At 36.4% G+C, this 23,599-nt stretch overlaps 1 protein-coding gene across 4 annotated transcripts in view; it reads left to right on the top strand.

Annotated features, from left to right (window-relative positions):
- The window catches only part of CDH12 (cadherin 12), a 532,655-nt gene that overhangs the window by 288,244 nt on the left and 220,812 nt on the right, over positions 1–23,599 (top strand). For 3 of the 4 annotated variants that reach the window (XM_032704956.1, XM_032704962.1, XM_032704971.1), the window contains one exon: positions 18,286–18,425. The gene's annotated coding sequence lies outside the window, so the exon portion shown is untranslated. The remainder of the gene's footprint in view (positions 1–18,285; positions 18,426–23,599) is intronic. The other variant, XM_032704979.1, reaches the window with a different exon arrangement.

Raw genomic sequence — 23,599 nt, 5'->3', positions numbered from 1 at the left:
GTACTATACATCGATAGATTTTGTACGATACACATATTTTTTGGGTTTTGATTACTGCACAACAAGTTTTTGAAAGATCAGATAAAAAAATGGCACAGTAAAACTGCAGGAGACTGGCACAGGTATTCTATTTGCTTTAAGAAATAATGGTTTTGGAGTACACTGAAAATGTTTTCAAACAGCATCTTGTTCTTGTTTTTAGTTATGTTGCTGCCTCAAGACTTAAACTAGTCATGTGTTTGAATACTTTAGGTTTGCCACTTTTACAGTGTTGTTAAAAAATGTCATGTTGTCATCTCTTACTGCTGTGTAAAGTCACAAATCTGAATGACACGATTCAGGTATTGTTTCTGGGCCACAACTGGCAGAATCTTCAAATTTAATATTCAAATTTAATATTCTTCAAATTTAATATTCTTCATTCAGCTCCTCGTATTCTAACCCTGCTGTATTTTAACCCTGTAATAAATGCCTGCTTTCAGATATCTCCACTTTATGGATATATAAACAACAAACTTTTTGATTACATACTATTATGCATAACACTATTTTTAAATGTAAATTTTCTGTGTGCTTTTTGTTAATCCACGTTATTCCTGTGCTGGAGAGCCTAGAACTGGACACAGAAATCCAGATGTGGCCTTACCAGTGCCGCATAGAGGGGACGGATCAATTCCTTCTACTTGCTTGCAATATTTATTGTAAAACATCTCAGGATACTATTATCCATTCTTACTACAAAGGGTATATTGCTGCCTCATGTTTACCTTGGTGTCCACCAGGATCCTCAGGTTCTTTTCTGCAAAGCTGCTTTCCCCAACTGTCCTTTCTGCAAAGCTGGTTGGCAACCAGTATATACTAGTGCCTGGGGTTGTTCCTCTCCAGGCACAGAAATTGCACTTCTCTTAATTGAGCTTTGCAACATTCCTGCCTGCCCATTTCTCCCCTGTCCATGTGTAGCATGTAGATAACATAGAAATGCCAAAAATAATGTTTTGCCATTGTTTCTGCCTGTCAAAACTTCCTACCAAAAAGTTCTCTGTCAGCTTTCTATCATAAGTTCTCACCAAAGCTTCCTGCTGGAGTTTTCCTGCCAAAAGATCTTGTTATTGTGTATGGTTATCATATCTCTTTGAACATCTGAATAGGGCTACATGCCAAGAAACCACGTACAACCTCCTTTGAACACTATAAAAGTTGAGGAAAAATTTGGGAAAACCAGGGGAGAGAGGAGTGGGAAAGAGAACTGGCTACTGAAGCCAAGAATCTATCTCCACCTCCCCCTCACTTTTCTTCTTCCGACGTATGCTGCCTACCTGTCACTGGAGACTGGAACTTTGCTGGCCTGGAGAGGACTGAGACCCACCGTGCAACATATGTGAGATATCTTATCTCCCTCCACCCTGACCATATTTCTGAGGCCTGAAAGGTGGGGGCGAAACAACTCATCTTGGTTGCATTCCAGAGAACTAAAGCTGTTAAGACCTCCCCCCCTCATCCCCCTGCCCCCCCCTTCCCCTCAGCTAAAGAGATAACATCAAAAAGCAACAGAGATAGAGAAAAAAAAGGCAGAAACTGTTTTCCCCCACACACACAGGTCAGCTCAGCGGAAAGGTAGTTTTGGTGGTATCTTTTCTCTGCTTCTAGAAGTAATCTTAGCATTTTCCAACTTTTTTTATTTTTTCCTCTTTCTTTTTGCATCTCTTAGCAATTAATAAAATCAGTTTTGATATCAACAGATAACTTGCATGAGTTTTAATTTTGCTCAAGGGAATATACGGATCTGAAGTTCTTTCTGCAACATTTAAGCGGATTGTAACACCATGTCCCGCTGGATTGCAGCATGACCCGCTGGTGTATCAGCTACTGCTCCCAGTTTTGTGTCGTCTGTAAACTTGCTAACAGTACACTCTGCTCCATTATTCAGATCATGAATGAAGGTGTTGATCAGGACTGGAGCCTGTCTTGACCCATGGGTTACACTGGTTAATGTTACGAAGGCTAGTTAATGACCTCCAACTAGACTTTTTGCCACTGATCCCCGTCTTTCAGGGATGGCTGTTTAGCAAGTTTTTGATTCACCTCAACATCTGCTCATAAAGCCCTTAGTTCAACAGCTTCTCTATGATGATCTTGTGGGATCTCTACTGAAGTCAAGGTAGACAATATCCACTGATCTCCTCTCATCTGTCAAATCAATCATTTCCCCACAGATGTTTATAAAGTTGATCAAGCATGACTTCCAAGTTCTTTTTAAACACCCTCTGGACTCTTCCTGGTGACCTACTTGTTCTTCATGTGTCTGGAAATGGAACATTAAATACTGCAAACTGAGTTATTGGTACAAAGCTAGGGTTAAATACAGAAGTGATATTATATATCTGTTGTTTCACAGATTGCACAGTGACGACAGATTGGAGATTAGAGACAGTGACTGGTGGGAAGGTGTTTTCTCTTTATCTTTAATTTACACATAGTATAGGAATTTATTTATTACACTAAGAAGAAAAGTAAATTGCAACTGGAAATGGATATATGATTAAATTCCTTAAATTGTAATGGTGTGGGTTGTGTTTGCACAATGTCCCATTAACATTACAATGACCATTATGAGGATGAATTCATGTTGTTCCATACTCTGCTATCATTATAACCTCTTTATTTCCACATAAGCATACTGTATTGCTGGAGTAAACAATATCAAATGGTGTTAATGCCAATTCCATCTCTGTTTAATTCTGCTGACTTTATTTATCCAGTGCTTAGGTGCTTACAGTGAAGGGCATAAGAAGATAAAATAGCGTAAGTATCAGAAGGTAAAAGTCTGACCTTCTTTAAGTGAAGGTGAACTTAGTCATGGTTATATTTATAGTCAAAATTGCTTCTGTTATTTCAGGGCAATGCAGATACAAAGCGAAAAATCTTGAATGAAATCAAGCTAAAAATCATTTAGATTTTGTATGCTTACTTAGGAATTGATTAATCAGACAAACTGTGCAATAAGTTTTAAAGGAAATTCTAAAAGAACCCCAAATCCTAAATTGACTTTATTTCGGTTTCTTAATTTATTTATGTTGGAATTAAAATACAATGTAAAACAAAGTGTCAAATATATATTAAAAAATAAATAATGTTAAGATGGGAATATTTAAGATTCAGATACTTTTAACTTGTAACCTAAATTCCCTAGGAGGACAAAATTTACTTTACAGAATAGCATAAAAACAAAACTATGTTAGTTTCAGAAAAGGTAACAGCTGACATAATGACAAATCAGGCATGCCACTTATTTTCTGAGGCTGTTTTTTCACATAGCTGACATGGATAATTTAGATAAGATAATATATTGACAAGATATTGTTCAAAGAGCTCTTTACCTGTTTTCACTACCTGGTTTGTCCATCTTTCTCAACTCTTGAGTAATGAAGAAATATACCATATTCTTCATTTTTTTTTCACATAGAAGCTCTGCTCTCTTTCTTCTTTGCTGAATGTTTCTTGAAATATTCAAGACTAGTTACTTGCCTTTTAAAAACAAGAAAACCTATCAAAATTCTGGTATTTCTTTCCACTATTTGTATATCTTATATTGGCAACGTTAAATAATGAAGTTATAGAGTAGATTTCTTCGTTCTGGCTGTATAAATTTAAGGTCCATAGTCTATACTTAAAAGTGTCTTCAGTTTAAATTGCCATTCTGTGTTTTATATCACTTTGTAGATGGTCAGAAAATCCATGTATCAAATACTTTTCATTTAGGTAGCTACATAATATTTTCCTTAAAATCTTATGTGTTAAATGTGTTAATGATAAATTCTGAGAGTTGTACTGTATACTAAATGAAGGATAAGGCGTTTAAAGTGTGATTTAAAAAATGAACATAGAATGCCCATATTGTTTATAGGACCAGCTACTATACATCTACATCTGATCGACACGCACTTTTAGCTGTGAAATTGTGATAGCTAAGCTTTATGTTTCCTTTTTCATTTATGAAATGAACAGATTTAGATTGCAATGTTATTGCATGCTAAGCCTCTTTTTGTTAGTAACACAGCAACTCGCTCAAGCTGTGTCTGTTCTCCTGTGTCTGTTGCCCTGATTAGTCCCACCTTTCAGTTTACCTCATCCAGAGCAGGACTTCATGGCTGTTTAGAGGCAGAACTAGTAGAGACTGAATGGCCAGCTTCTTAAACTGAAGATGTACCCTGTAAATCTATGAGAAAAGACTTAATGATGAGTAAAGTAACGTATCTCAACAAAAGCAAACTTTATGCAATTTTATTCTCATCTTCTACTCCATTCCCCAGTTTAGATCATAGACAAAAAATATTTACAAAATGATCAAAACATGAATAAGGTTTTGATAAAAACAGTCTCGTTTCTTACAGTAAAAGTGGACCATTTACTTAAAAGTTTGACCATACACTTATGCAACATTAACTAAATTAAAAAACTTTATGCTGAAGTTCCTTTCTGTAAAAGATTTATAGCTGTCTAATTAAATGGCATGCTCTGAGTATGTTGATAGCTTGCAATGTGCATTTCAGATCCTAAAGAAGAATACCTCTGTGTTGCATTTTTAAAAATTTATTTACCAGGTATTGTTTTGATTAGCTGAAGTTATTTTGTGCTGTAGATGTATTACCTAATCATTACTGTAGTAAAGTGCCATGGCATAATAATAGCTTGCAAGACTGTGTAAATATCTATTTGATAAGCTGGGGAATGTAGCTGTAAAAGCTTGAGAGGGAAAGACAAAGACAAAAACAACTTAGCAGAATGTGCCTTTTAAAAAAATCATATTTTTTTCTGTACAGATCTACTATAAATTTCATGTAAATAATTTCACTTAGCTCACTGAAACAACTTTCTGTGAGAACGCAGTGAAACAAGTCAGAGCATGAAGCGGTTTTGGGTTTTTTTTATGATACGGGAAGGATATATCCTGCATTGTCCCTTTGATCTTTCATACTTACTGTCTGCTGGACATTATGTTGTAATTAACATATTTGGCCAACGTGCTTGCATTTATTCACTGAGCCCTGCTATGCTGCTACTAGTATTTGAGCTAATTAGGACTAACTCATATAGTTCTGTGTGAGTTGCAACCATTCCCAGTGTGCTTGCTGTTGAAGATAAAATCACTCATGTTCTGGAACATGAATATTTGTGTTTGATATTTTGCAAAATATGATACTCCTGAGCTTTGTGCTATGGGACCTGCATGAAAAGATTGCTAATATATGTAATACCAAGTAGAAGTGAAGCAAATGGAAATATGCCTATTAGTATTGAGAATGAGGCATAGAGAGAAGCAGCATTGTGCTACAAATTAAAGGGTACAGACATCATCACAGTTGCCATAGCTTTCCTGTCTGCCTCAAAAAAACAGTTTGAAAAAAAGATGCATACAAAGAGGAAAATAATTTACTATCTGAGCAAGTGTAAATATAAAAGATGAAAAGTTGAGGTGAAAGTAGATATAAACATTACAAAAGCCCTAGTCACTTGAAAAACAGACAACTATTTAGAAAGGTCACTTCCACAAGTATTTTAATTATTGGGAGACTGACTGAAACACTGGAAAGAACAGCTGGAATAACAATGTAGATTTACTTTTAGAAATTCTCAGTTGCAGTCAACATTGCCCATGGATCTCTGTTGTGTTAGATCCATAGTTAGATACAGGATTTTTTCCTGACCTATCCTTGCCATTATTTCATTATTCTTTGTTTTCCTGTTTTGATGATTCACGGTTTTGAATCACAGAATCACAGAACAGGTCAAGGTGGAAGGGACCCACAAGGATCATCAAGTCCAATCCTTACACCTTCATTGGACCATCCCCAAGAGTCACATCATGTGCCTGAGAGTATGATCCAAATGCTTTTTAAACTCCATCAGGTTTGGTGCTGTGACCACTTCCCTGGCAAGCCAGTGTCCAACCACTCTCCGGGTGAAGAATCTCTTTCTAACACCCATCCTAAACCTCCCCGACACAACTTCAGGTCATTCCCTCAGGTCCTGTCACTGGTCACCACAGAGAAGAGATTAGTGTCTGGCCCTCCTCTTCCCCTCATGAGGAAGTTGTAGACTACAGTCTCCCCTCAGTCTCCTCTTCTCCAGGCTGAACAGACCAAGTGATCTCAACCGCTCCTCATACAGCTTCACCTCAAGGCCCTTCGCCATCTTCATTGCTCTCCTTTGGATGCTCTGTAATAGCTTAATATTTTTCTTAGATCGCGGTGCTCAAAAATGCAATCCCATATGTGTATTTTCCTGAATTAGGAGGTAAATGGTGCCAAGTACAGATGTTTTCTTTTGTTTTCGGGTGTTGGTTGTGAATTCTAGACTTCGTATGTCTTTTATTTACACAGAACTTTCTCTTGGAAAAGTAGGACTTTCAGAATGAATGATTAATGATACAGTACAATGAATTACTTCATTATTGCAGCACATTTCTTATGCAAGTTCTTGCTTAGAGGTTGTTCTGAGATGTATTTTACCACTAATCACAAGGTAGTAGAGTTCTTTTCTATGAATGTATGCCTGTACTTAATTATTTTCTAAACCAAATTAAAGCAGTTTTATCTTGGTATCATATTCACGGAGGTCATGATTATTTACTATTAATACAGTGTTTTCTTGAACAAATTAATATTTTATTCTTAATATTATCCCAAATAAATAATTTGTGCCTTTTTATCATTAATGACATAGGACAAATATGCTTTTGGTTGATTGCAAATGTGCTGCTGTGCAAATGTCAATGTGATAGAGTTTACTTTATGCCATTTTCTATAGTTTTAATTAAGCAATTAAAGAAGACATCCAAAATAACTACATACAGTTTCCTGGTTGAAGAATATAAAGCTAAAGCCTATGGGAACATAAAGTATGCTAGAAAAAGAAAACTGACACTTTCCCGCTTAGCCTAAAATAATCTTAGGTACTTCAAAATATTAGCATCAGCAACAGTCAGAATGTATTAATAAATTTTAATTAAAAATAAGTTGATATGTAAAGCTTAGTTTATTTGTAGATCTCAACATCTAAGAACCAGTATTTGCCTTATCTTGATAACTACTGATTTAACTTACAGCACTGAATTACACAGCACTGCCTAGTTTTTGACACAGATTTAGGTAAAAAAAAATCATTGGTTAAAAGAACTTGGTTCCTAAAACAGTAATTAAGTTTATATCAATGGCACTTCTAAACTCCATCCTTACTCGACAGCATCCAAATAAAATTATGGAGACAAATAAATAAAATCCATATCTTCCTTTCAGAGTTGAAGAAAGGGAACAAAGAACTAAGCTGCAGCAGCATATACGTAACACAGCAGCACTTGAGAAAAAACTCAGGGCTTCTGGTCTGTGTACCTGACATTTTTATGTCTGTTGCATAAACAAAGCTTTTCTTCTCCACGCTGAGTCACATCGCAGGTGGGACAGGCACTTTTTGTTTTCTTTGCCACTTTTCCTATCTGCTTAAAGCCCTTTCTGCATAGTGCTCTGAATTTCAGTAAGAACAGCCTGTACTCTTACCCAGACCTCCAACAAGCTGGCCTAAGCAAAGCAAACCTAACTAAACTTCACAGGCAAAATGTAGCATTTGTTTCTGGTGTGATACCCTCATGTCACCATGAGCATCCTTCTCAAGTGTCCTGTTCCTATGTATGTGATCTATTATGAAAGTTTTGTGATTGTTACTTTTTTTGTAATAACATAAAAACCATTGTATCACAGGAGCTAAACAAAAATTTAATCACCTGATGAAACCACAAATTTAATAGTTTCATCTTGACTACAATGTACTGCAGGAGCTCTACCCAGTCAATTTGTTTCTCACTGCTACAAAATCTGAGGTCATAAGTGGTAAGTTGCTTGCTGTTGTCAGTGATTGGGTTGGTAATCATGAGTATTGACTGCAAAGCTTACAAACGCTGAAGCCATAAAGTTGTGTTATTAACATCAAAATAGTGCCATTAAAGGCTTTTTTCTACCTTGTCATTTCCAGGAAATCTTTTCCTGAATAAATAAAGTTTTATGGAGAATTAATTTTAAGAGGATATAGAACTCAGAGAGAGAGAAAGCAGTGATCTTTACTTCTAGAAACTTACAGAAGCAAAGAAAGATATATTTTGATTATTCTTTTTTGAAATAATAGTTTTCTCTCAGTTATTTAGAGCCAAGGAAGTAGATAATTTTCCAATATACAACATAAATGCACCTATTCTGTGTCTTGGAAAATTATCTGCTTCCCAAGCTCTAAGAACCTGAAGAGGTCTAGCTATTCTGTAGGTAAATAAATTTCATTTTAAGGGCATCTCCAGGCAAGGGGATAATTTGAGAGAAAAATGCACAGGGTACAGGACTGGGACCTCCCCTTTTAGTACTGCACTGAGCATTACAGCACATATCTTGCTATGATGTTTGAAATTATCAGAGGTTCTTTTGCATTCCTTTTCTCTCCTCTTCATTCTCGTTGCTTTCTGTACTCTTGGATTGTTTACCACCTTTATTCTGTCATCACTGGTCAGCACATTACAGTAGTGTATACAAAATATCAATGTCTGCATAAAGTATAACTGGAATATCTACCACATCAGTAAGGCAGAAAAAAAACACTTCTCAAAGAGGGGAAAAAGCGATCTCAATTTGACTCGATTGTTTGTATATCTGGCAGATTTTGTACAGCTTTCACTGCTTTTTTACTTTCTTCTCAGTCTGCATGGAGCATAAAGTACTTTGAATATTTGTGTAATCATTTGGAGCTTTGGATTTGGGTAGTTATGTGTACTATACTTGTTAGGATTCTACCACAATCCAAAACCAAACCCCATGTTTTTATCAGTTGTGACATAGGGAATGATTTTTGCTCCTAGGTCATTCACCTCATGGATTTAGCTTGGATATGTTTCATCCCCAATTGCTGTTCTAAACTCCAGGCAATGATATATCTCTTACAGCCTTAATGAAAGTCTCCCTGCCAGCAGCATCATACAGTAGTATTATCCCATGTTCTCCCATAGTCCTATATGTACAAGTATCTGTTTTTCTGCAATCATTTGGGAGATCTGAATTTTAAAAAAAAAGGTTTTGTTGTAAAACAAAGCAAAACCAAACCAAAATGAAGAAAAACAAAAGTGTGATTAAACAGAGACTATTTGGAGAGCAGAAAGGCAAGGTTTAAGAGGGAAGTTTATTTGGCTATTTTTTACACACTCTTTGAACTATATGTGTGATCTAAATCTAGTCTTATAGACACCATGCTTTTTATCAGTCTCCCCAGATGTAAAATGAATCAAGTATAGAAATTGTAACTGAATTTATACCTAGTATTGGGCAGTCTTTTCATTTCAGTGATTCAATTTTGAATACAGATCAAATGAGATATCAAAAAAATTAGAATTTTCTAGTTTCCTGACATTAGTTTTGTGCTTATGATTACTTTTAAGATTTTTGCCAGTATCTCAGAACAGACTGTGTTTTGGTTTTAAAAAATGGTGAAAGTGCCATGTGTTTTATTTCTCACTTTCATTTTTTTATTTGTGAATCCTTTGGCATACTGAGTGGCTGTATAACACATGGTAGGGCTAGCACTGCCTGCCCTCCGGTGATATATAAAGTTCTTCACTGGAATCTCATGATTATTTGCTGAACAATCACCATAATTGTCCCATCTGCCTCCATTTCTTTCTAGTTATAAGCATCCTTCCTCTTAGTCCTTTTGCCTTTCTCTACTATCCATGGCCTCAGGCAGGTCACTTGCCCTCTCTGCTAATGCTTCTCCATCTGTAAAACGGGAGTAATCTGAGTTTTTGGGAAGATTCATTAGTGAATTAATATTTGTAAAGCACTTGAAAGATGAGAAGCACTAGATAAAGGCTAAGTAGTGTAATTATTATTCTCAGAAGTGCCTTCACGAATAGGGGAAAAAAAAAGATACAAGATTTTGGCAAACTCTGATTAATAATCAGTATAGATAGTTCTGGAGACAAATGAACACAGGCTAGTTTGCTATGCTAGTAAAGAGACAAATTAACATGAATTAATATGTAATGTTTGCAATTTTATCCACTATTTGTAATACTACACATTTAATATTACACATTTTCACATCTCACAAACTCCAGTCTGCAACTATGAGAGAAAACGCAACTGTATTTAGGCAGCAGGGCCTGTTACCTTCCAGCTGCCACATTCTTCTACTCTCACTTCATATATGTGAGTGTGTTTTAAACATGTTACTTATTGCAGATGCAGATAGAACTGACACAGTAACTGAGAATAAATATTTTAAGGTAATATCCTACAGTCCCAGTTTTGTATTGTGAGCATAAGACCATCTTCTCCACCTTCCACCAAAAGTCAGGTAATTTCATAGTGCTATAATTAAGCCATCTTTCATTCCTCCATATTCAGAAAATGGGGAAAGAGAGGCTAATGGCTCAAAATTAGTATGGTCACATAATGATACTTCCTGTCCAGAAAAGATATAATTATTAAGCTGAACAATTTTTTTTTTATGTATGATATGATTAATCTGTCTTATGTGGCTAGAGAATTCTATTCAGTTTAACCAGTGGAGGCCAAATTTTATTACTTAGCCACTGTCTCAAACCATATCATTTTCAAAAGAGATAACAGGTGGCTGTCCTTTGTGGAAGCATGTTCTCTTCCAGTTGTTTCCAGAGTAAGATCGTATTAAAGAAACAGTTTCAGCATTCTCTGTACTGGTTTTTGGCAGCAAGCTGCAGTGAAATAGAGTTTAAGATGCCACTGCTTAATTGCTCTTGCAGGATACAATGCCCAAGTTTATGATGACAGACCATTGCCTCTGTTTTCCTGAGTGAAGAGGTTGCAGCTGAAACATGGCTTTTTCTTGGGCTGCCTAAGCTAAGGAGGCTGTTTTTTTATTCCATTCTCCTCCTGCCCCCTTCAGTTTCCTGCTGGCTAGAACAGAATGTCACATTTTGTATTGTGATCTGATTCTGTGTCTTCTGATCTTCTAAAATGTTGGCATTGATAGATCCAATCGGAAATAATGACTACAGGATGGAAAAATTAAGGCTATATCTTTGTATATTATTGCCTCTTCATTCTTTTTTTTTCTGCTGATCATCTATAAGGTAAACCTTAGGAAACCTGATAATCACAAAGGCTCATGAGACTGATGTTTTTGAATTGTAAGATACAATCAAAAGCAGGCCAATGAGGAATAACATGCAGGTCTACAAAAGGAAGCTATATTTTTGTTCTGAATTTTGACTATAGATAAGCAAACTAATGGGGGAGCAATACGTAGCATGCTGTCTGTACTAGGACGGTGTTAGAAGGGTTAATCATGTGAGTGGTATGAACAGTAAGAAAACTTTACAGCTGCTAATCAGTGTCAGCGTCTTTGTACAAGCTCGAAATCTTTATGTTCCTTGGTATCTAAAAATAAGATCTATACACATTACACACTTCAGTTTCTTTATGTCATGAAAGCCACTTAACTTATTAGACACTTGGATGCGTACAATGCTTTCAGGAGTAATAGTCTTGCCATTAGGTACATGGAAGGAACTAAGTAACTTACAAGCCTGATAGGCTCTGAAGTACCTGGGATGAGGGACTGCCTTACCCTCTTGTTCACTGTCACCTTGGTGTGGTGTAGTTTGAGTATTTCCACAGCAAAACCTAACCTAAGCGCTCACCAGCATGGTCCGTGTGAAGGGAGAGTGCTGATCCCGAATGAGAGCTTGTCTTACTGACTGCTATTCCCATCAGCCTATTCTTTCAGGGCTTGGCATAATAGTGCCACAGGCACTCTCTATATTATAGTCCAGCCTTCTCGGAAGTTGTCCTTTACAGACAATGGGCTGGTGTCTATTGTGTGAGAGAAAACTTGCTTCAGACTATGAAGAATGAGAGAAAAGGGCGAATTAAAACATTTCCAGTTGTGCTTCTTTACAGCATTTCCAGCTCCTGAACAGAAGCTGAGGAAATGTGATACTAAAAGCAATTTTGTTAGCACTTGATTCCCTTTCATACATATGATTTTTTTATGTGCATATGGAAAAAATGCAGCTATTATTCTGCCTGGTTTTTCCCTCTATACCTATCCATTCTAACACTGACAAAAAAAAGAGAGCAAGAAAACAGGGAAGGAGGAATATAAAAAGAGATCAGGAAAATAATTATTGGAGAAGAAAGATAGAAAGTGCTTGTAGTGGAATTGTGTAAGAAGAAACATTAAGGAATGAGTAAGTGGGAAGAGAGAAGATTAAAGTAAGAAACAGGATGATTTCTATGCCTAGAGAACAAGTACATGAAAATAATCTGAAGAGAAAAAGCAGATTTTTAAGAAAGAATTTGAAAAAAAACCAATTACTCTAGAAAAATTACTCTAGACTGGACAAACTGAAAAAAAAAGAAAAGCAGCAGCATATAAGAAAAAACAGTCAAGGCTGAAATTAAAAGTAAAAACAAACCAGAACAATTAAAAAAAAAAAAAAAGAAACAAAACCATATTCCCCATAGTTAGAAGACTAAAATCTAGTCAGACAAATGCAAGTTAGGATTGCGGGAAAGTTCATTTTAGTTACTGTTTATATATGTTACCATATTTTTCTGAGCCTTTCCAGAAACCAATAACATCTGAACAATCTTAGGCAGAGATGTTGTCACTTCCTAAGATTTGATTTTCTCTAGGTATTATAAAAGCCCTGTGGTTCCCCTGAAAAATGGACAGATATGATGTTTTATGACACTGAAAATGTGGCCCTTAAAGTGTGCTAGATTTATAGTGTTAGTCTGAGTAAGTAGCAGACAGGCTTCAGCTATAAAAATGCCAGGGAGAATCCTGAGACTAAATTGTAGTTCAGTTTTGTCTCCTTTGAGGGGACAAGCAACCCCTCCTTATGCAGAGACAGGAACATGGAGGCTAATGGATGGGTGTAAGATATTTATGTGGTTACAAGCAGTACATTGCATCCCTGCACATGACTTTCTGCACTATCCTCTCTCCCCTGTCCCTCAATGCTAAAACAAGTCGATGGCAAAAGGGAGTGAGCAGAGAGATTTTACTGGGAAGTTGTAAATTGCTGCTGAGACAGATCATACCACAAATCACACTGTTCCCTTCACCTGAACAAGAAGGATGTGAGGGAGGAATTGTACTTTAGAAAGGATGTCCCTGAGTCATTCTGTCTCCCACACTGCTACTGTGGTGCAACTTGCAGGGTGCTCCTATTTTTACTGTTACGCCTAAAGGAGGTCTATAGCCCCCAGCAAAAAGGAGACTCAAATCAGAAACTGCACATCACACGTTGCTGCAAAACCATGCCCTTGGTTACAGCTGTTTAACTTTTCCAGCTAACTGCATAGGTGTATTGCTGACAGAAATTTTCAGCAGAGAAAAACTACCTTGCAATACAAAGTTTTCTTTGTCCTGTAGAGTGCATTCTAGTAGTCCTGAGGTTCTAAATTCATACAGAAAGACATATCAAACAGACTGAACAGAATTTGTATTCCATGTCTTAAATGAAGTACCTTTATAATATATATCTGAATAAATAGTATTGCAAGCACGTATAATATTCAAATAATTGTCCATTCTGTTTCCTTTTTTATAATTATGGACAACAATAATTTACTTGATGCTTGAACATGAACTCTATGTTTTTCTCAGATGGTAACAAAACTGAAGAGGCATAATCAAAACAGCAGTGGCCTGTTTCCATCTCACATCTTTTTTCTACCTTTATTTTTTTTTCTCCTCTCTACTAGATCTGAATACATCCTTAAAAACATTGTCCCTCTGTGTTTCCTTTCACTTACAGGGCTCTGTACCCTCTCTACCTCTAAGTTCCCTACTCTTGCAAAGCATAATGTTCTTAAATAGCTTCCAGGACTGAATTGTAGAGTATTTAGTCATCACCTGCTTTCATTTGTTTAGGCATTTTGTGGACCTTTACTTAAATCCAGTTGAACGTTTACTTAAATCCAGGGTTACTTGTGCCTCCTAAATATCTCAAACATTGTGGGAATTCCTCCAAGGAAACAGAAATCACTAACATTGAAATGTCTCAGTATACAAGGCTAACTTAAAAAAAGCGTACAACGAAATTCAAACTGCACTTTGCATAACAGAATCCAAAATGTCTAACACCAGTATCCTGTGCTACTGTCCTTAATCTTTGGAAGTCTGGCCTAAGTAAAAAGTATGCTACTGATTATTACTGCTAAACTGGGAGTGAGAACAGTGATCAGATAAGAGAAACGCTTAGATTTTTTCTGAGCCCCTAGTGGTACCAAAAGAAGAAGCCTGATAAGTCAGCAGTTTTCTACTGAGTATGACTGGGATTCAGCTGTCTCCTTCCATTAAGATCACATCTTTACCTTAACATCAAGAAACTGTGGAATAAGGTACTGACCTAAAGCACTGAATGTTCAAGATTAAACTCTAGATTCAAAGAAGTTTCCTGTGTTGTCTGTATTCACTGTGGCCAGAAAGTTTGGAAATAAGGTTGGTCTTTGAGATTCACTGTAGTATTCATTGATGACAAATTGCACTGCTTTTACATGAGATCTCACTAATAATAGATCTGCTGTCCAGTTCTACTTAAATCAATGCAGCTATGCTGATGTAAGCCATATGAGAATTTGGAGTTGCATCTGCTCAGCTTGTGCTTTTGAAATTAATGAGGATGAGAGTAAAATTTCAGTGCTAAAGTGCATGAGAATTGTCAGGCACTACTAAGAGTTAACTAGACTCATTGTTCACAGATGCCATAGGGAAAAAATGGTTGCCAAAATGCAGAAAATACATGGTTGTGAAAGTTCAAATGGTCCAAATGTGGGGGGTTTTTTCAAAGCATTTTTAATGTCTTTAAGTGGTTTATTATTTGTGTGTTTTTATCTGGAGAGATGAAAGATTAATATGGTTTTAGTCCACCTCTTCTATGAAGTCTTTTATTCTCCTGGCTTTGCTGCTATCGTAGAGTATTCACACACCTTATTTGTTTTTTCCAGCTAAAATGAATTACTTATTAGAGAAAAAGAAATTACTGAGCAAATTGGCACTCAGTACATCTTGTGTAGTATCTTTTTAACACCAAAGGATCTCTTTAACTGTAGAAAAAGAATAATTCTCTATATTGAAGCTATGGGTGTAGATGCAATTCACTTCTAGTTCTTTCTGTTCCTGAGCATCAACAAAGCTGATGTAACTGACTGAATGTGTAATTTAGGCTAGCAGAAAATTGTGACTATATAGGCATATAGGTGAGTCCATTACTTTTCTTACTGTTCATCTATGACCTTTTATTCTGTATTGAATTTCCATAGATGCTTGGTGAAGTATCGTGCTGTAGTGTCTCTGAATCAAAGATCTTTATGAGAATATTAAGAAACTAACACTACTATAGTTTTCTGAATTTATTTTGGCATTCAATCTATTCAAATGACCAGTTCAGGAAATATAACTCTTTCTAAAAATGTTATTCATCTTTTAAAAAATTACTTTAGTGAAACATGAGTAACTAATGACCTTTGACAGTAAAAATACAATGGATTATACAATTATGTTAGTTGGTCAGGGATTTTTTCCCCATGATTAGTATCTTGTCCATGAGGTCATGTTTGTACTTCTCTTTGAGGGACAATACTGAACAAAAAAATTTTTCTTGTGTATTCATTTTAAATTCTGTTATGATTTTAAAATACTATCACACGCGTACATATTAATTCCTTCTGTAGCCATGGCTTGGGACAGTGAATTCAAAAGGTTGCTGGTTTAATATATTGCCTCTTTTGTATAAGAATAATGTGCCAAGAAGGGTCTCTAATTTTTTTTATCCATATAAGTAATTATATGATGCCCTGTTGAAGACATTACTTTACTGATCTCCTTGTGCAGAACAAACTCTTGTCCATTTATTGAGATGAGTGATAGGAATTGCATTCAAAATTTTAAGTTACATTGAGGGTTGGGAATAGGACCCAAAACAATAGACTATGCTTCAGTTATTTAGACTGTAACAAGATTTATGAGTGATTCAAATTATTGTTTCCTTTTGTTAACACTAAATTTAAAATGTCAATGTCTTACACAATTGTCTAATAGTACAGTAAGTCCCAGCTGTTTCTGAACAAACTTAAATCGTGTTGTCACTTCAAATTTTTTCCTTCATGCTTCAATCCCTCCTCTGGATCTGCTGTTTTCTTTTACAGACCTTTATTTGTGGTGAGAAACAATTAAAATAATTCAGTCACACAGTATGAACTTCTAATGAATGTTGACTTTTAAACCGTAAAAAGAAAATCAGAACATTAAATGTGAAAGATTACCTTTTATATTATTAAATTATTTTAGTTTGTTACCATTAGTCCCAGGGCAAATGTGAATCCTTGGCTGATAGATATTCAATAAATCACACTAAAAGATAACCTGTGTTGTAAAAAATTTGCTGTCTGAATATGAAATATTGCCAAAGACAATCTTATTATCCAGATTCTGCACACAGATCTTCTTTTGATCTGTGGAAGAAAGAGGCACTTCCAGAGGAAGATCCTGAAAATTATATGGTTACCACTGCTAGGGGAGAAAAAGTGATCTCTTACTACTGATTCTACCGATTGTGTGGTGGGAAATTGGGGTGTGTAGAATTATTGTACTTAGATTATTGTTTCTTAGGCATTGCAGTTAGGGTGAGAAATCATTGTCTTCAATTGGAGATTCAAACCTTCATGGTTACTTCTGAGTGATCTAAAATCACACGGTACTCTTTTCTCTGTATTAACAAGATTTCTGAAGTGAATGCCTTCAGAAAGTAAGTATGTAATGCATTTTCTTTGCCGTTTGCTTAACAACTTAAAATTTCCTTTCTTGACTGCTTATTCTACTAAAATACAATTACATAAATTTACCTGAAAAATGTATAAAACTTGACAAAAATAAATAAAAGTGATTAAGAATTCTAGTATATGTTTAAAATTAGCTTTGTTTCAGCACTCATAGAGTAACTTACGATAACTACATATGAACTAGCAATGCTACCATAGGTTCCAAATCTTCTTCTTTAGTTGCTACCAAAATATCCATTTTCTCTTTTATATTGGTGCTTCAGATCAACATTTCTAAATATGTTAGAGTTGGTATTTCCATAGATAAATCTGAATGGAAAACTGAGTTAACTGGTTAGTGCCATATTGTCATCCAAGAACAGGAAAAACAGATGACGACATTCATAAAAGGTGACACACTTTGACCATGTAAGCCTGAATACTTTGTACACAAAAGTCTAGTTTTTCTAATACCCTTGAAACAAAAATAATAAATACATCTCACTCTTCTTTCACTCTGCTTTTTCTTTTCCCATCTAAATTTAAACTGTCATCTTCAATAGATTTATTTGTACCAGTATAAGTGAAAAGCAAGCTAGATTCTTTAAATGCATTTCTGATTGTTTTTCCCCCTCTGCTGTAAAAGAGGGAAGAACTTGTGTGCTGTGTTGTTGTGCTTTGCTACTGATTTTATCTCCATGTTGAAGAGTCCTTTCTGTACTAGTTTGGCATTCTTTCTCTACATTTTATTTAACTGCCACATACATACACTTGTTAAATAATTCTAGTCTGTTTGGGTTTTGTTGTTCTCGTCTTTTTCTTTCCATGGTGATTGATTGCCATCTGGGGGCCAACATGAGCCCACCATGCTAATTTCACTTATTCTACCCATTAACTGCTATTGTCTCCGGGGTCAGAGACAAATGTATGAGTCCACTTTATCTCTCAGTTTACAGGATATTTCATACAGTGAGCCGTGTATGACAAAACGGCTACATCAGCCTCTAATTACTCAGCTTTACCCTCCGCTGAATGCCGGTGCACCTTGAGAAACAGCATGCAAAAGCACATTTGTTTAAGTCCTCAGATGGTTAACATTGTGCATAACCTCCTCGCAAATTACAGCCTCAGCTGCAGCACATCCATTAGTCTGGAAGAATGAAGATTCCCAAGCGGCCCTGGTGCCTTTCCCAATTCCCTCGCGACCCGCCAATCCTCTCAGCGCTTTCTCTGCATGCAGGGAGTGTTCAGAGCTAATCAGGTCAATGATCATCTCACGGCTCAGGGGACATGACAGGAGCCTATCACAGCAGTTACAGGATCTTGCAGACCTGAGCACGCTTGCTGAGAATCTCCTGTTAAGAAACATTGCTTTGGTGCCTCTTCTCTCACTCCCTAGCAGCCTCTGAGGATTTCAGCTGATCTCTCTCTCTCTCTCCTCTAGACAGTGAGGAGTTCAACGAAAAAAAGGCAGAGCAGCATGCAGCTATCCGGAGGGTGTTGATTGAAACTTAGGATTCCCCCTCAGATCACTGTTGATTGGACTGATGCTCCAGCATTACCAGAGAAAAGATTTCAATTAAGGTAAGTGCTGCTTTGTCTGTCTGACTGCATCGTGCCGAATTTCTGCATTGAAAGTTGGAGTGGAGCGAACTGCCAGCCTGCACTGCAGCAAGGGAGCCCGCGCCGCCCGGCAGGAGAGGACTGGGGGCAGAGGCGAGTGTCCCAGCCTGGAACGCCTCTCTGGAGGGATTCGAATTTTAAGCAGCATCTTATGAATGGCTGCAGTTATTTCCGATCCGGTAGTTCTCCGAAGCTTGCATAAAACAAACAAACAAACAAAAAAAAACCCAACCAAAAAACCAAAACAGACCCCCACCCCACCCCCCCCACTCCCCCGCAAAACCAAAACCAACTGTTAGAAGCATGCAGGACTGTGAGAAGGCAGGAGGAAAGGCAAGCACACTTTCCCCCTTTATACGTGTATTTGAGGAATCACAGCAGCTGGAAAGCAAAAGTACATTATGGTAAAACTTAATTCTGAATAAGGAGCGTCATTCCTGCACCAGCTGGAACTCGTAGATGCAAGGCTTCAAAGTCCCATGGCATTAAAACGAGACAGAAAGGGCTTTTTGAAATGTGAGTCAAGAATATGCATGCAGCTTTCCAGGCTACCATCAGGCTGAGGACTGTGACTGGCATCTAGAATGTTATGCTGTCGGAGGCTGGTAAGATTTGGATAGTTGCTTTCTCAGGATTAGCAGTTCTGGTGTGTGGGGGGAAAAGGGTGAGTAGGGGTGCTGTTTAAGTACGAGTGGCCAGAATATTAAATTGGTTGTTAGGGGGGAGACTAGTGTTTGATTGAAGAGAGAGAGGATATATTTTTTCATGGGGTGATAGAAAGTGAGGCATATCAAAAGAAATAGATTGATGCTTGAAGATCTTTATCTGGAAAGAAAAAAGAGAGTAGATGAGAAAGGCTGTCTTGAAAGATTAAATGAGTAATAGGAAAGCATCAGGGATTCTTACACAGCCAGGAGTTAGCTATCTATGTACTTATGGCATATCCACTCTCAAATATCTAAATTGAACTGAGTTGGATAGTCTCAGTCAAGTCCATACTTGATAGCTATGCCGTCAAGGGATATAATTAAGGATCTTGTAAAGAGCCCGAACTTTTTAATACTGTAAAGGACCAAATTAAGATCTGTTGTATTAAACATGTCAATGTTCTTGCTGTTACCTACAAAAGTTAACATATTGTGTTTAAAAGTCTGTCATAACAGGAAGAAAAGATCAGTAGAAAGTTGAGTAGTTTCAAATCTTCATGGCTTAGATAAATGTATAACTCCTAGGCAGTTTATGAAAGTGTGAATTAATTGCACTTCTTTTTTTTTTTTAGCCAATACCGTTTATTGTCATTAAATAGTTATCATCCATTGTTGGATATACAATTCATATCACTATATCATGCATTAAAAACTCAGATATTCTATATGGAAATATACCTCTCAAGCCTCTGCCCTGCTCCACTCCTCCTCTCCACTCCACCCTACCCCCCCCTCCAAATTAAAAAAAAAAAAGAAGAAAAAAAAGAAAAAGAACAATTCAGGGAAATGTTGGTTAACTCCGGTTTGTTACTGATTCCATTAGCTTTTCCAGTGAGAAATACTGGTTCTCTTTCTTACAAAACCATTAACATAGGAGAAAAAGACCTGAGGTTTTGGGAGAATATTCAAAGAATACTGACAGTTTTAACTGTCTATCAGTATATTTTTCTTCTTGAAAATTATTTTTGAAAGTTATGTTTTTGGGTTTTTTTTGGAAAAGAAGATGATTTTGGAAATAGTTGAGAGGCACTGATCCTTACTTTGATGTAGCATATGGTTCACTTCTTTTTTTGTGTTACAGTTATATGGAATTTACTAAATTTTGTGCTTCTTCTACCCAGAGATGTAAGTCTTGACCAGGTTAGAAATATTTCAATGCATATATGAGCTGCCATTATATCTGTCTTCACATTTTTTCTTTAATGAATAATCAGTGGTTTGTCAGCATAATTAATATTTGTTCACATACATCAGAGTATTCATTATAAAAGACGTCAAAATACAATGACTTAATGCACTGCATGGAGAAAAATTTCAAGTGTAAAAGAATTGCAGTTGTAGACATCCAGGTTAAATGAAAATAATTGGAAGTTCCATTCCAGTCTTTCACAAGGTGTGACTACAAACATTGTTTGACATGATGGCTTTGTTCTCCTTTTGTCTCACAAAGCTGTTGTTGTAAGTAAAAAATAAATAAGTCACACTTTCATGACAGTGTGTCTGTGGGTTTCTAAACAAGTCTTACAAATACACTTACATCTCTGTTATTATTTTACAAGATCACATGTTCTGTCTTCTTCTAAGTGAAGAGTGCATACTTTCCAGTGTGCCAGCTTCAGACATTTTATGACATGACAGTTTACCTAACACAGGGAAATGCTGGTTTTCCTCATGTTTTGAGAAAAACACACAATAACGGTATAATTATTTTCTGATCATTTCCACTGCTGAAATGTGGGCTTCTTCATTAGTTATGGTCCTCATAAAGTGACCTCAGCAATATGGGAAATAACATTCCTCATTAAACAAATATTTTGGGGCATCTGACTTACTGAAGTTTTTCAGACTTGTTAAACACAGGAAGACAGGTTACACAGGAAGGCACTGGAAGCCATGTCAGTATAGCCTAGTTCCCCGTCTTGAACTTTTTTTTTACTCCAGGGCCACATCAAATACTATTAAATACATAACTGTATGCAGAGTTCAAATTTACTTCAGATATTTCAAGTTCTTTGAATGAGGTCAGTGTTAAATTTTTTGCCTAAAGCTATGTCTCCTTATTACTGACAGATGCGTATGATTACTATCTGGCCCAACTGCATTGAAAATTAGTGTTTGATGCTATTGCTTTAATGTTTTAGGAGATTTTTAGGGAAATTTAATAAATTGAGGTCTGGAAATGGATAAAGCAAAGGTGACATAAAATGTCATATGTCTATGAAAGGTGACATAAAGCCAAACGTAGAACAAGGAACAGTTCTGTTAAAACAGAGACATTGATATGTGAAAGAGAAAACAATTGTTACCAGCTATAGTTCATAATCCAGATAATGTAAAATAAAGAGATATATCATTTCAAGAGGATAGGGTGAGGGTGAGATAGAATAAGCTTCAGGGGCTAATAAAATTCCACAGTTGTGTGGGGAATTTGCTTTACCTGAAAGGGAGGCTTTTCAAACCCCGTGTTATTAACATGCACTGAAGAACTAACATCAGCTTTCCTGGCAAGATTGTTGTGTCCCACCAGACTCTCATTGTCCCTCCTTCTTCCGTTATTTTCAGAAATGATCCTCTTTCTTCTTATGCCACAGGAACATCACTTTTCACAGTTGTGTAAACTTTTCATTTTTAATTGAAACAAAAAACCCTCTCTGAAAACACCCCAGTGCTCACAAGAATGGGATGTGTGTGCTCCAACATTCTACCATCTCTTTTTCTCTATTTTTTTAAATTGTTTTTGATCCTACACCCTTTGTATCAGGCACTGTACCTCTGTACACTGTACAGTAAGTAACTAGCACAGTAAGAGGTGGTTCTGTTTCCAGCTTTGGAGTCTGTGTATGGGTCTACACTGCAGAAATCCCATGCTCTTATCTGGTTTGTGGAAACAGACTCTGCAAGGTTTAAGTCATATACCTCAGAATGTCATTGTTCTTGCAAAAGCATACCTTACAGTTAAAAAGAAACGTAGATTACAATGTATATACTCATATATTATGTTTTCAAATATTTAAATTTTGAGCATATTTTCAAGCCACTGTGAAAGTTACACTTCCTGAACATCTTCTCAGACTTATAATTAGTTGATTTAAAGGCTATTTTCCTTTATGATAGAAACTTTCACTAAGGTCCACTTGTTTTGTAGAAATGAAGGCATTGGATTTGGCACGTATCACTGAATATTTGTTGAGGTAATTATTTTGTAGCAAACTTTGAGGCTGCAGTGCTGTTTTGGGAGGGAGAAAGCTTCAGTTTCCTTTCTTGTTTAATCTTCAAGCCTGGTGGTTTAAGCAGGGGAAAAATCTTCCAGGCAGAAAAATTCTACATCAAAGTAAAATAAAACCTACCTTGCCATGTTGATTACTGGATCATAAATCAAAAACATATGTTTTCAAATGCTCCCATATATGTTTTACAATACTAATATTGCAGTGGATCATTTAAAGAGGCTCTTTTTATCTCCACCAGATGAGAGCTAAGATATTGCATCATGAGACTTGGTCCAGTTGCTTTGGGAGCAGCTGTGGTTCAGTTTCTGTCAACTGTATCACTTCAGTTTTGAGGATGAAGAGGGTCTTCCTGAAAGGATCAGACTTGTTAATGAACCAGACAGTTCTAGGCTGATGGGGCATCTTTCTGTTGCAGGTGTCTCAGCTGTCAATATTTTATAAGGCAGTGACTGCATTGGTTGACATACGTATGATGTAAGCTGTGTTTACTGTCCTGTGTCCCAGCACAGTGTGATTTGGGGTCTGTGGGGGCTGAAGTCCGTCTCTGTGTTGTTGTGCTAAATGACCCAGACCTGTAATCACAGCTCAGACTGGAAAACTTTATGGGGACATTCATAAGAAATGTATAGTTCTGAGATTCAAACTAAGGAAATGTGCAAGTACCTAACTCACAATAAAGTGCTGTCTCCCACGTTAAGTTTAAAAGTAGTATATTAAGGTAACACAATTATATTGTCCGTCAACTTTCATACTACAGTAAATTTAGAACAATTTCCAAAACTGATGATAAATACTTGGTCACATGATTGGGATAAGTAGTTTCCAAATTTAGGTCCTAATTTAGATTTATTATTCTTTTCATGCATGTGTTTACTCATTGACTGTGCTAATACTTTGTCCAGCATAACAACTATATACTTAAAAAACATCATTGTGACTTACTTCGTAAGTCTAATTGTTGCAATTAATTTTTTTTCCCCAGTGAAGGTACATGGCTATTCAAATCCACTCCTTTTCCAGAAAACAGATAAGACTTTTGACTTTTCTTGATCAACAATGTGCTTCTGCAATGATCCCATAATCCAGCTTTTTGACCTAGGTCATTTAGAGTCTATAAGCTTACGTAGGTTTTTGGCTGCTATTCTCTGAAGGCTGCCAGCAAGTGCTAAATGTAATTGTAAATGCAGACACACATTTG

The sequence above is a fragment of the Chiroxiphia lanceolata genome, chromosome 1 (assembly GCF_009829145.1).
Source record: "Chiroxiphia lanceolata isolate bChiLan1 chromosome 1, bChiLan1.pri, whole genome shotgun sequence".
Classification (NCBI taxonomy): Eukaryota; Metazoa; Chordata; class Aves; order Passeriformes; family Pipridae; genus Chiroxiphia; species Chiroxiphia lanceolata.
This window is presented reverse-complemented; position numbering and strand designations above follow the sequence as displayed.